At 39.7% G+C, this 15,227-nt stretch overlaps 1 long non-coding RNA gene across 1 annotated transcript; it reads right to left on the bottom strand.

Annotated features, from left to right (window-relative positions):
• Positions 1-13,421: 13,421 nt before the first annotated feature.
• LOC306637866 lies at positions 13,422-14,279 on the bottom strand. Its single transcript, XR_013757298.1, has 2 exons — positions 14,148-14,279; positions 13,422-13,736 (listed from the first exon to the last, which is right to left on the bottom strand). It is a non-coding gene; the product is annotated as an uncharacterized lncRNA (long non-coding RNA).
• Between the last annotated feature and the right edge of the window lie 948 nt (positions 14,280-15,227).

Genomic DNA, 15,227 nt, shown 5'->3' with positions numbered 1-15,227 from the left:
GATCAATTTTAAAATAATTTTAAGAAAAAATTATGTCTGTTCTGAACATGCACAGACAATTTTTCTTGTCACTATTCTCTAAACAATACAGAATAATAACTATTTACATGCCATTTACATTTTAGGTGTTATAAATAATTTAGAGATCATTTAAAGTATATAAAAGGATGTATGTTGATTATATACAAATATTGCACCATTTTACATAAGGCACATGAACATCCTCAGATTTTGGTAACTGGGTGACTCCTAGAACCAATCATCTGTCCACTGTATTTACCTAGCATTGTCCACAGGAGAGAGATGGGATTTAGTGAATCCTGATCACTAAAACAGTGTACCTTTTAGTGGAGGAAGACAGATTCTGCACACCCTATGTTAGCTCAGCTGAAGCAATGAAAGCACACATACACAGACACACACACACACACACACAGAAGAGAACTGAACTCTAGATGTACAAACAGGAAAAGATTTTATTTATCTCCTATAACTGTCCTTTAACATACCTTACCAGATTTTTTTTTTTTAACTCCTAGACAACATCTCTGAAGAATTTTAAGTTTTTAAGGCTCTTACAATTGTATGAATAGTCTCATTTGGGGACATTTTAAAAAGTCCAGTCCAATGTATTTAAAAACTTCCATTCAATTCTGTACTTTTCCCCACCTCCAGTCTGAACTGTGGCTAGGGGATCAGCCTCAAAGAAGAAGGCATGTATAGTCTGCAATTCTCCTCTCTTTGTTCCACCTCATCCACCTCTCTCCCTCACTCTTCTAGATTAGGGAGAAGGGACAGGAAGCAAATGTCTTCTTGCTTGGGTTGGTGTAGTTTGTGTTCTCTCTTCCCTGCCTTAGCTGGCCAATGTTTGATTACTAGGTCTATAGAGGGGAAACATTTATGGGTTCTTCAGCGGCCCCACTGTGGCAGGCGAGACCCGGGTCCCAGGGTTATGCCACATGCATCTAAGATGGCGACTGGCAGAGAGCCAAAGGGCGTGCTGAATGCACCTTGAGAAAAACAGGAAGCATTTACCATTGGCTGTATGATAATTAGTTCAGCCGCTTAGCGTGTGGACAGATATATCTTACATGTATGCTTGAGCTCATGATCACTTGACCTTTAATAGGATTGGATGGACATGTCTGGTTACAATTGCATATGCATGAGACTGCTTATATATTGAGGGTGTTATCTGAATAAAGTGGAAGCTGCTTCGTGAACTTCTGAAGAGTACATGTTGTTTGTCCCGCTGGTCGGCGGCAAGTGACACCCCACATAGTACCTTTGTAGTGCTTAGTCACTGATGTGATGTATTCTCTGAATAATTTATTGTGATCTGCCTCCTCAGCTCCTGACCTCTAGAGAGGACCATCAATTCTTCATAACACTGAAGTTTTCCCTGTGGGGCAGGACCCATCAAGGCAATTCTAATCCTTCTACCCATTACAGAGTCAAGGAAGCATGATCCAGGAAATTCCCACATCTTTGCCCACCAAAGTGTTATGCTCTCTCCTTACTATAGCACTGTGGTCTCCTCTAGCCATCTTCTTGTCCCCAGAATTTTCCAGATAGGAAGCAAATATTCAAATATTGGTCTCTATTGCTAGAATTACAACCTTCTCTCTCTCTCTCTCTCTCTCTCTCTCTCTCTCTCTCTCTCTTTCTGTCTCTCTTACACACACACACACACACACACACACACACACACACACACTGCAAACTCCAAGGTCTACATGTCAAGCTTCCCAAAAACTCTTTAAGCCCATGGAGACTTGGCTTCATGGAGGCTCTGATTCCTTGTCATCATATCAGGTGACCACGTCACTCCTGGTAGGCCCGCTCTCTGTAATAAGCCCTGGTTGAACTTCTAGGTGCCTGTAGTGCCGACAGCAAGTGACAGAAACTGATAGTCACAGAATTGGCTGTCATGTTTTAGCAAGCCCTGAAGAGATGTTTAACAGCATTCTTTTTTTTGAGACAGTAGCCTCAAATTTGCTATCTTCTGGCTTCTGCCTCCCAGATCACTGAGATTACAGGCATGTGCTGATGTTCCTGGTTCTAATAACATTATTTAGAAAGGAAGGGATCCTTGTCACTATGTTTGACAATTTAGCCAAAACTCTGAGATATCAGGAAAATTCTACTTCTCGGTCATTTACATTAGCAACAAGAACCAATTTAGTTCCATTTTTTGACCTGGTTCCTTGTTGTTTGGGTGAGTTTATTTTGGAAAAAAAAATTGATTGAGAAGTGTGCTTATGTTTTCTATACTTCTCTTTGTGTGGATTATTACACATCCATAAACCTAAAGGAAATTACCCAAGACCTCTTGTGTATTGTATTCTGTGCCAGGTATTTTACATACCTAATCTCATTTAATCAGCCTGACTACCATTTACTGAGCACCTATATGTCAGCACTGTTACATTCTTTTTTCTTTTAATTTTTATTTTGATATAAAATAGACATAATGTGTTCAATGAAATAATAAGTTATAAATGAACACACATATAACCACTATTCAGATCAAAAGACATTGCCAGCACCCCAGAAGCCACTCGTGTATCCTTTCCTTATCACAACCTCCTGAAATATTCTTCACGTGCATTAAATAATGCAATCTGGGATGTTATCATCAGTGGTTTCAAGCTGAAAGATTCCCAGAGCTTGCATAGATCTAGGTGATATTTGAGTTCTGAAGGTAGAAAGTTTTTTAAATACCAGGAGCATTCAGTAAAAACCTCAAAGGAATTGCATATTATTTGTAGGACTGCACTTATCACATAGTAAAGGATACTCTAAACCTACAATAACAAAATTTAAAAATAAGCTTTAGAAGTATCAAATTGATCTCCCAATCATTTAACTTCCTTCCAAAACAAAGTCCAACATACTTAAAGGAAGAAAGCAAAATTCAGCATGCAACAAATTTCAAAATGTCTGGCATCCAATCAAAAATGACAATACATTCAAAGAATCTAAAACAGCTATTATAACTATGTTCAAATATTTAAAAGAAAATTAACACAATGCAAATATAAATGGAAGATATAGATAAGGACCAAAGAAGTTATAGAAATATAATTATATAATAGCATATATAATACAAAAATATAAATACAGTATATAATTATATAATATAGAAAATATTATATCTGAAGTTTTAAAAAATATACTTGAAGAGTTTAACAACAGATTAGGAAGCACAGAAGAAAAGGTCAGTGGACTTGGGGACCTTGGATAGAAGCTATCCAAACTAAAGCATAGAGAGAAAAAAGACTGAGAAAACTGTAGGACAATATTAAATGATATAACATACATATAATAGGTATACAAAATAAAGAAATGGAGTGACAAAAAATATTTTAAAAATTGCTGAGTTGAGATGTAACTCAGTAGGAGAGCACTTGCCTAGCATGTGTGAGGTCTTGGATTCAATGCCCCCAGCACCATTAAAAAAAATTGGTTTCCAAACAATAAAAACTATTAAACCACATATACAAAAATTCCAAATGGCACTTTAGATTGACACAGAGAATGAAAAATGCCCCAAATGGTAAATATGTGAATAGATATAAATTTTTCTCTCATATTTTAAGTCCTATAAAAGATAATTACTATTTAAAGCAATAATGATGAGTATAGTAGAATTTATGACATACGCGGACTAAAATGTGACAATAGTACAAGTAACAGAAAAGTGAATGTGAACATACAGTCATGCATAATGACATTTCAGTCAACAACAGACCACATACACGCCAGTGATTTCAACGTTGTTGACTACAACGGAGCTGAAAAATTCCTATTGCCTAGAGATGTCATATGCATCATAATATCATAGTATAATGCATTACTCATAGGTTTGTGATGATGCTGATGTAAACAGGCCTTCATGCTCTCCAAGTCATATAAAAGTAAGCACATACAATTACAGTACACCCTATAAAGTTTGCACAATGACAAAATTGCCTAGCAACACTTTTTTCAGAACATACCCTGTTGTAAAGCAGCCCATAACTGCATACTGCTATAAGTTGCTTACATTATACATGAAGCATAACATTATCTGAAAGTAGATTAAAACACAATTATCAAAATATATTAAATGTAAATGATCTAACCTTCCTTTTAAAGGACAGAAATGACAAACAAAAGGACAGAGATGATCACGTTCATCAAAAAAGCAAAACTCAACTATATTATGCTTGTAATAAACTCGTTTTAAATATAAAGATATGGAAAGATTATCAGTAACGGGATTTATCTCTGTAAAGTTATTTTTAGTAAAATGATAAAAAATAGCATACTATAAAAACACTAACCAACAAAAATCTGGATAATAAAATGTTCTAAAATGAAATTGTACTGGACGCAGTAGCACAAGCCTATAATCCCAGCAACTCAGGAGGTTGAAGCAGGAAAATCATAAGTTTGAGGTCAACTTGGGCAACTTAGTGAGACTCAGTCTCAAAATTTAAAAAACTTTTTAAAGAAAGGACAGGGGTGTGTAGCTCAGTGATAGAGCCTGGATTCAATCTGCAGTACTGCAAAATAAATAAATAAATAAATAAATAGAATGAGATTGTGGTGATGATTATACAACCTAAATATACTAAAAAAAACCATTGAATTGTACACTTTAAATGGGTCAATTGTTTGGTATGTAAACTCTATCTCAATAAAGTTAATTTTTAAAAAAGAAAACTGGATTGCCTATATAACATCAGACAGAATATGACTTAGAAAATGATAAAAACATTTTATAGTGATAAAGTGATCAGTTCATCAAAAATATATTACAGGACTGGGAGTATATAACTCAGTGGTACAGTACTTGCCTAGTATGCATGAGACCCTATGTTCAATCTCCAATACCACCAAAAAAATTGATAATATAATATATAAAAGAACACTTGATATGTCTGTACCTAATAACCTAACTTCAAATACATGAAGCAAAACTGGTTAAACTAAAAGGAGAAAGACAAATCTATAATTACATTTGGAGATATAAAAACTTCTTACTCAATAGTTGATAGATTAGGCAGAAAATTCAGTGCACTATTGACCAACTTGCTTATGTTAGGTTTTCATCTCTGTGACCAAAATATCCGACAAGAAGAATTTAGAGGAAGAAAAGTTTATTTTTGCTCACTGTGATGGTTTGGATGTGAGATGTCCCCCAAAAGCTCACATGTGAGATAATGCAAGAAAGTTCAGAGGAGAAATGATTGGGTTGTGAGTGTCTTAACTTAATCAGTGAATTAATCCCTGATAGGATTAACTGAGTGGTGATGGGAGGCAGGTGGAGTGTGGCTCTAGGGAATGATTCATTGGGGGGCGTGGTTTTGGGTATATACTTGTATCTGGCGAGTGGACTCTGCTTCCTGATGATGCCACACTCTTCCTTCATGATGTTCTGCCTCACCTCAAGCCCCCAGGAATGGATCCGGCCTTTTATGAACTAAGACCTCTGAAACTGTGAGCCCTCAAATAAACTTTTCCTCCTTTACAATTGTGCTGGTCAGGTCCTTTAGTTGCAGCAGCAAAAAAACTGACTAAAACACAGTTTCAGAGGTTCAGTTCATGGTCAGCTGACTCCATAGCTCTAAGCCCAAGGTGAGGCATAATATCCTGGCAGAAGAGCATAGCAGAGGAAAGCTGCTCATTTATGATAGCAAGATTCATTCATTCAACAAGCATTTATTGAGCACCTACAATGTACCAGGCACTGAACAAAGTATTGGAAATGCAGCCCTCAATAGGGCAGACATGGTCCCTTTTCCACAGTAGGTACTGTCTACTAGGAGATACAGACAAGCAGCAAGACAATTACAGAGCATTGTGATAAACCCTGAGTGAGCAAGTCTAGGAAGCTTTGAAAGTACCAAGAATAAATACTTAATTTGGACTTTGTGTTTATCAAAGTTTCTGGAGAAAATGAAATCAAAGCTGAGACCTGAAGGATAAGTAGGAGTTAGCCAGTCAGAATGATAGGAAGTGTAGGCAGATTGACTCATTTTGAGCTGCATCTCCAAAGTCATCTTTTATATAGTCAGAAATCCTAGGTAGGGGCCCCAGCAATATCTGTTTTAACAAACTTTCAAGAAATTCTGGTTTGTGGCAGAGTTTGAGAATTACTAATCTAGGCTATGGAACAACGTGTACACAGGTTTGGAAAAAATATGGCATCCACTGTGCACAGTGGCACATACCTATAATCCCAGTGATTCAAGAGGCTGGGGCAGGAGGATCACAAGTTTGAGGACGGCCTCAGCAATTTAGTGAGACCCTCAGCAATTTAGCAAGACCCTGTCTCAAAAAAAAAGAAAAAAGTGCGGGGATGACCTGGGGATATAGCGTGGTGGTAAAGTGCTTCTGGGTTAAATCCTCAGTACCAAAAAAAAAAAAGAAAAAAAAAAAATTAGGTGTCCTTCTTCCCCAGATCATAATCCATTTATGAGAATGGTGAGCCTAGAGTTTCACCTGAGGTGGCAACACCAGGCCTAGTTCAGTCCACACATAAAGAAAACAAGGAAAGGAGAGGATTACCATTTGTTAAACAGATAGTGTACACCAGGCCCTTTACTGTGTTTCTCTTATCTAATGCTCAGTACAGATATATGACAGCAAGATTTGCATGTCCATTTCACAGATATGAAAAATGAGGTTATAGAATTTGCCCAACCTTACTCAGCTTGTAAGATCAGAACTGGAATTTGAACCCAGTTCTAACTCCAAACCCAATGAGTTTTCTACACCAGCCCACTGCTTCCAGGGAAAAACTCAAGCTGGATTGGTTAGGACATCTAGGATCCACTCATTGAGGCTTCTGAAAATGGAGTGCAGGCAGATGGAACAGCCACTGTTTGATAGCTTTTCAACTTAATTAGTAGGGAAATGGAGCCCCAAATGAACCAATCCGCCTTTGTGTGTTAGAAAAGTCCCTACCAGGTAATGGTTCTGGTTATGCCCAGGTGACGTGCTCCTGGGTCCCCCAGGCTTAGATCAGAACAGATCCAGCTCTATTTTTCCTACCAGAGGAAATCTTCCTTGTGTTAACATCCCTGGAGAAAGCATCGCGTTAAAATGCTTTGGTACCAGTTGCCACCACATCATGAGGTGTGGTATTGTTAGTCTTTGAATGAAGAGGAGAAAAAAGAATTGCAAGTGTTCAGAGCTCAGCAGAAGAAAGAAGCACTTGAGAGAGGCATGATTAAACTTTTGTCCAGAGCAGTTATGCAAGCCATGTGTGAGCAGTGTGGGCTGAAGATAAACGTAGGTAAAATTGCAGTGCTTGCCTCCAAATGGGCCCTGGAGCGTGCTGGTGCCCATTTTCTTTTGTCTGTTTCACATGTAAAGAGCTGCTCATTGACCTCATCTATTTTTATCAGAATGGAAAAATTCACTGTGGCAGGCACTGTGCTGAACAGCTCAGCCACTGTGCTCATCATGTGATGAGATAATTTTGTTGATGAGTGCACAGAAGCTGAGAGGCATCATTGGCACATAAAACCCTTCTGCCACCTTGAGTGTGAAACAGTTGCAGGAGAACAAGGCAAAGAATGAAGAATGGGCACCTGTTCTGCTAAGGCCGCTTTGAGTCCCTATGCAAAGCACTGTGAACCTCTGGGGAACATACTGGTGTTGACCATGACCCCCTAACCTACAACAGGTAGCACTAGCATGCTACAGAAGCATGTTTTGTTTTGTTTTGGTTTTGGTTTTTTGGTTTTTTGTCTTTTTATTTGTTTGTTGTGTCTCCTGTGAATTCTCTTTGTTGCGGGGCGGGGGTGGGGGGCTTCCTTCCCAAACAAGATGAGATTTGTTGTTCAAAACAAGCAGTCTTGGGCTGAGGTTCTGGCTCAGTGGTACAGCGCTTGCCTAGCACACATGAGGCACCAGGTTCAATCCTCTGCACCACATAAAAATAAGCAAAGTTATTGTGCCCATCTACAACTAAAACTATTAAAAACAAAAAACAAAAAATGCAGTCTTGGCCAGGCGCAGTGGTACATGCCTGTAATCCCAGCAACTCAGGAAGCTGAGGCAGGAGGATCTCGGTTCAAAGCCAGCCTCTGCAGTTTAGCAAGCCACTTAGCAACTCAGTGAGACCTGGTCTCTAAATAAAATATGAAAAAGAGCTGGGGGTGACTCAGTGGTTAAGCACCCTTGGATTCAATGCCCAGTACCAAACAAACAAACAAACATGCAGTCTTGGTAAAGACATGCATGCCTCTAATTCTTCCAATTTGGTCTTTCTGAAGACACACCAGAAAAAGTATCCAAATGAGTAAAAGCAGTTGGTCAGTGAATCAGCATAGACAGTCTCTCCTCTTGTCCCCTGCTCTGAACTTCAAGCCTCCTGGCCCTTCAGGCAATGCCAACATGACCCTTTGTCAGAAATTGTAGCATCTGAGTCTCTCTGGGCAAGAACTAAGTTTTGTCAATGAAGAATTTTGGGAAGACAGAGTACAGCATAAAACTCCAGAAGACCCTGAAAATAGGCTGAGCATGAAGGTTATAGGACCAGTTCCTTTTCAAATTTGGTAACACAAACCTCGATAGCAACAGCCCAGTGAGATGGATGTTGAGCCAATCTACATTGGATATTTGATAACATAGTTAAAAATAAGAAAAGTTAAAGCAAAACAATCAGAGCCCTGCAAATAAAAACTACCAATCCAACATGTATTGGGCCCAGTCACAAGATGGGTGGAGTGATTTTGCTTATGGCACAAGCCAGGCCCTGCAAGGTTCCAGGAGTTGGATTTGAACCAGAGGCTTCAGGATATAATGATGATCAAACGCCGGGGTAAAAAGACTTGAAACCAGAGCAACATGTTCAGGATTCCATAGATTCTTGGCTTTGTCTAACATCACTGTAACTTCAGTGGATGAAAAAAGCAAGCTGAAGTCATTATTATATTCTCTGTGAACGCTGAGGAAATGGAGGCAGAAGGCTGTGAGAAAATAAACAACATGGGAATGTTAAACTTTTCTGCACCGCACAGGAATGCAAAGTCCTTAAAGAGTCTAAGGGGCTGGGGTTGTGGCTCAGTTGGTAAAGCGCTCACCTAGCACTCATGAGACCCTGGGTTCAATTCTCAACAGCACATAAAAATAAAATAAAGGTATTGTGTCCACCTACAACTAAAAAATAAAAATTAAAAAAAGTCTAAGTTCAGAATTGTGTCCAGAAAAGAATCATGCCTGATGAGAAACAAGTACATTTGCCAGTACTCAGAAGATCCAAGGCTCAATCCAGCTCACAGCAGGTCAAGTTTTCAGAGGATGTCATTAACATGGAAACTATGACAACATTAACATTGGACAACTTCCATTGAGTGAGAGGACTCTGGTCTACTTTTTTTCTTTTCTTTTTTCTGGTATCAGGGATTGAATGCAGGGTGCTTCACCTCTGAACCACATCCCCAGACCTTTTTTAATATTTTATTTTGAGACAGGATTTCACCAAGTTGCTTAGGGCCTTGCTAATTTGCTGAGTCTGGCTTTGAACCCATGATTCCTCCTGCCCCAGCCTCCCAAGCTGCCATTTTGAAGAAAGGGGATCCAGATCTCAATACTCTTTTCACAAGAGAAGTAGAAAGTTCTGCTCTGCCAACACTCTGAAGTTTGTTACAGAAAGAAAATATTCTCCCAAGGCCAGTCTGCAGCTCTACCTCCCAGTAACAATGAATTGTGTGGAATAAAAAGTGTCCAGGAGATCCATTCATGCATACATCCAGAATACTGATCTCACCAGGCACAGTGGCAGCTCGGGAGGGTGAGGCAGGAAGATCACAAATGCAACTTCTGCAATTTAGTAAGGCCCTAAGCAACTTAGCAAGACTCTGTCTCGAAATAAGATATAGAAAGGGCTAGTGATGTGGCTCTGTGGTTAAGCACCCTGAGTTCAATCCCCAGTACCAAAAAAAAAAAAAAAAAAAAAAAAAAACCAGAATACTGATCTCAACAGAGCGTATGCCTATGCCGTTTTTGATTATGTAATACAGAGCCTAAGAGTGAACAGGTTTCTGGCACTCCATGGTGAGGTTGCTGATTCAGGGTGTTCTTCCTCTTCCCCAGCTTTCTTCCTTTTTCTCCTCCTCATCCTCTTTCTCTGACTGAGAAGGATATTTTCTTGGTCAACCAATCCCTCAACCCCAGCCACAAAGATACATCTACTACGCAGAGTCCTCTAGCCGGATATCTGCACTCCCTGCCCTTCAGTTTGCTCAGAACAACAAAATTCAAGATGTAAAAGGGACACAAGGGCAAAACCTGTATCATTCCTTAACCTGGCAGCTGTGGAGATCAGTTATCTAAAACTTATCCACTGACCATCAGAATCACATCTTCTTTTCTTCTACAGGGAAGTTACTAAAATAGTTTGCCCATGTAAATGAGAACCCAACTGCTGTTTATAGTGTCAGATTAACATCTGAAAGGTGATTTTCTAGGATAGTACCTAGTAATGGGTGCATTACTTTTTGTGTGTGTTTGTTTGTTTTACTGCGGTGTGGACCCAAGGGTGCTAAACAACATCTTTGTCTTTTTTTTCTTTAAGACAGGGTCTTGCTAAATTGCTGAAGCTGGACTTGAACTTGGTATTCTCCTGCCTCAGCCTCCACAATCCCTGGGATTACTGGTGTGTACAACCACACCTGGCTGCATTACAGTTACTATAGTTTTATATAGCTGCTTTAGTGTCCAATCCTCAAGAGAATACTTAAGAAACTCTCTGAAGGTGATTGAAGAGGGGTGCTTATATTAAAAGATAGATAACTCTAGACCCCTTTATAAATAGTTTGTCATTTAGGTAAATCAGACTGGCTCTGGTCCTGACTGGTCGGTCACGTGAAGCATGCAGATGATCACATCAACCTAGCTGACTCTGTGCATCCTATTATGCAAAGCCAACTCGTCCCCTTTCAATCAGCATTAACCAGGTAAACACTGGATTGTATTAGCCTCTGCTAAAGATTGAAAAAAAACATTGCTATTTATAGTATGGTATTTCATAGACCTAAGTGTATTCCCAATTTCATGGTATAAATATTAATGTACATACTTACAGTTCAGATTTTAAAACAGATATTTGTATGTCCCTGAACTGTAAGGATTTTGTTACATTGTATGTGTGACTGGGTTTGTTAGGGAAACAGCTAAATTTGTGAATTAAATGACTGCTTTTATTTCAGTTAGGGTTTCAAAGTTTAGATGGTTGATTGCCTAGTGATGGAAATTTTATTTTTTTATTTTTCAGGATGACATGGTAAGGCTATGTAAATACTATTTAATATGACTGTATAAATCTTACAAGTGTTAGTTATGGACCAATCAAATGTAAACTGGATAAATTTAACAACATCAAAACCCACACATATCCCTGAAATATATATTAAAGACAAGTAGAGATTGGGTGAATTTTTCCCATCTGGGGGTGGCAGAAAGCTACCATGTCCTACTCCAAGCAAGGTTATGAATAGGATGAGGCCAAAACTATAAGAATCTGTTTTTTGTGATAGAGGACTTTGAGCATTTATTTATTATTTGAAAAGAGGTGATTTCTTTTTAGCCCTCCCTTCCAGATCATTTGTTAGCCTTTAGCAGCAATTTTGAAAACTAGGTCTTCTGGTTATGTTTTTTTTTTTTTAATCTTTAAATTAAAGGATTTGGTATCACTGAGCACTTCAAATTAATACAAGGTCTAGTTCAAGGGAATAAAATGTTGGATTTGATCTGATTAGCTGATGGCATGATCTATGCCATTCTGGTAGGTATGGCTCAGTTCAAACTTTAGGGAAGTGTTTAGTACGTGTTCATAAAAAGCACACAAATTAAAAAAAGAAGACAGGAAAAGATCAGAACACGGATTTGGGCTCTTGGGGGACAGGACTATCTAGGGTGGAGAAAGGAAATCCTAGTCTCTCTTGGTGTTGCCTGCTCAGATTCTCCTCTCTATGCTAGAGGGGATGACCATCAGGCAAGAACAAGGAAGACAAGCCTGACATTGGAGTGAAGTGGGAGTGAAGAACCCAAGCTTGGAATTTCTCAGTTGAAAAGTCCTTGTTAAAGTCTACGCTAAACACTGAAGGACTGTGAGAAATAAACAATACACTTGCCTGATAACATGTAGTAAGAAGGCTGGGGAGATAGCTCAGTTGGTAGAGCGCTTTCCTTGCGAGCACAAGGCCCTGGGTTCGATTCCCAACACTAAAAGAACAAACAAAAAGCCATGTAGTAAGATCCTTAAATATACTTTTTAGATTCAGCTTTAATACCTATGTGCAAATTGTGACCATAAGAATAGTCATGAAATAGTATTAAGAAAAAGTTTATCTGGTGCAGTGATGCATGCCTACAATCACAGCTACTGGGGAGGCTGAGGCAGGAGGATTGCAAGTTCAAGATCAACCTGGACAGCTTAGTGACATCCTGTCTCAAAATAAAAATTTTGTAAAAGGGGAATACCTGGGGTGGTATGGCTCAGTGGTAAAGTGTTTGCCTAGCATGAATGAAATGCTGGGTCCAATCCCCAGCACTACAAAGAAAAAAGATGGAATAAAAATTATATTAACTAAGTGATTCCAATCATGTTTAAAGTGCTTAATTAAAAAAAAAAAAAAACCAGAAGATGTTGGGCATGGTGGCTTATGCCTGTAATCCCAGCATCTTGGGAGACTGAGGCAGGAAGATTGCAAGTTAGGGAGACCCTGTTGCAAAATAAAAAAAATAAAAAGGGTTAGGAATGTGGCCCAGTGGTTAAGTGCCCCAAGTCCAAACCTTGGTACAAAAAAAAAAGCCAGTGTACTAGAAGGTTAAAATAGTTTCTCACTCATCTAATACTCAAAAAATAGACTAAATTTGATAGAAAGATTAACATAATAACATGTTCTTTGCAGTATCTTAACAAAATGATAGCAGGAAGCAAGGCCACAGTGGGCTAAAATTAGGTGTTATAAGGTCAGGTCCTAGCTTTCCTCTCTCAGAGGATCTGCCCTGCTGTGTAAGGGATTAAATATTGATCCAGGGAATCCCAGATTAAGTGGGATTTATTCAGATTTTTAAGCAAGGCAGTTCTGCTTAAATCTCACCTCCAGCATGCTTACCCCCAGCACCCTGTCCATCCTTCCCAGTGAGTTTCTGGTGGGTAGAGTAGGAACCAATTTACCTCTGTATCCATGAAGGACAATGTCATCATTTCATTGTTGTCAATGCTGATTTTATCAGTAGCTGCCCCTTGTTCTACACCAGAGCAGGGTCCAGCACTGGACTCTCTACACCCCAGGTCACCAGGCTGCCACCTACAGGCCAATTTTGGCCTACCATCTGTTTTCTCAGTAAAGTTTTATTGGAAAACACACACACACACACACACACACACACACACACAAACACACACACAGGAGTACTTTTGTAACTATAAAATTAGTGATGATTGATTATTAAGATTAAAAAGCAGAATAAAAGTTACATATACATTGTGGTTCCAATCATGTGTAACGAAAAGAATAGAAGAGAATACCAAAATGTTAAGACAGCATCTGCCTCATCTAATACAATGATCCTTTATAATAATGATGTCCATTCCACAAATGAAGAAACCGAGAGGCTGCCTCTGGAGAGTGGAATTGTGGATGGTTCATTCTAATTCTTCATACTGCTTTCTGTATTCTATAATCCCACATCTTGATCCTTGGTCCCAGGATTTGGAAGGGAGGGTCCTAAAGAGAAAAATCAAAGCCATTCCCTGAGAGTCAAATGTCCAAAGATACCACATTAACATCTGTCACTAGGCCTCTGGGGAGGTGAGGATGAAGGTGGGCATTGGGCTTCCCTGAGAGGCCTGGTCTCCTGAAGGCCTAGAAAGACCATTCTTTGGGAGTAGAAAGACCATCCTATAGCTACCTATAAAACTTGATTTGATTTGATTTAAAAAACATGAACCATCCCAATTCCCTGGTCACAGAGCTGTGACCTCCTCTCAGATAAATTCAGAGCTTTCCTGATACCATCTCAGACCCCTGGCCACCATTTCTGCCTCTCTCTTTGTTTCAGGGCCTCTTTGCAAACCAAAGAACAAGCTTCCCTCTGATTGTTTACTGATCTGCTACCTCTTCATGCCCATAGCTCACCTGGATCTTGTCTGAGGCTGTTGGTGACCCAGCCCTTGGCTTTTACCATCCTTCTAACTTCCTGGTCCCTGCCTCTGCTGGCCACTTGTGACAACCATCCCCCGCCCCCACCCCCCTAAAAATCTCCTGCACCAGCACCCTGCACCAGTTGCCAGTCCCATCCTCAGCACACATGCAGCACAGGATTTTGCTGGTGAAGGTGGCAATCCAGAGGAGGTAGTCAGGTTTTATTTCTGGTGGTGGCGTCAGAAGCAGCTTGAGTCGGTCCTGACTATAGTTAACAGCACTGAAACTAGCTCAGACAGTTCTAGTGCTTTCTATTTTTACAGTTTCTATCTCTCTGACTATACTTGCCCCCTCCTCACTGCTGCCATCAAGTTTTGCTGTTACCATTAATTTTTTTTCTCAAATGGAAACTCTGATTCCGAGCATAGTCAGACCCATCATTCATACCTTAAATGTCTCAGCTTCCCATGGTTCTATGAGAACCACTTATGAAATAAGCAGTAGAAGCCAAGTGTGGTAACATACACCTGTAATCCCAGTGACTTGGGAGGCTGAGGCAGAAGGATCACAAGTTTGAGGACAGCCTCAATTAATTGAGATCCTGTCTCAAAATCAAAACCAAAAAGGGCTTGGGATGTAGCTCAAGGGTAAAGTACCCCTGGGTTCAATCCCCATTATGAAGTGGGGGAGGGGGCAGAGAGAGAGAAAGAGAATGAAAGAAAGAAAGAAAGAAAGAAAGAGTAGGAAATATCTCCAGCAGCAGTGTCCAACTCCCGGTCCTGCAAGGTTTTAAATTTTACCTCCATCCTCTAGACTAGAAATTCACTCCAACCTTAGTTTCTAAGGCAAATTTCATTCCCAGGCAATTTGAGGAACCTGGATCAATAGCTCAGCCTTCTATATACGGTTAGTTTTGTGGCCAACTTCACTCTGAACTGGCTAATGGAATTGGAACAGTTGTAATGAAGCCCCTGCCTTGAAATTCCAGGCAACTTTGATTCCCTTTCCTGCGTCCCCAATGCCAGGCCAGCCTGGGACCCAGGATATGAAGGCACTTACCCTGCAGGAAGGCCA

This window comes from Sciurus vulgaris (genome assembly GCF_902686455.1).
Source record: "Sciurus vulgaris genome assembly, chromosome: 10".
Classification (NCBI taxonomy): domain Eukaryota; kingdom Metazoa; phylum Chordata; class Mammalia; order Rodentia; family Sciuridae; genus Sciurus; species Sciurus vulgaris.
Note: the sequence above shows the minus strand (reverse complement) of the source record. Positions and strands in the feature narration are given on the sequence as shown.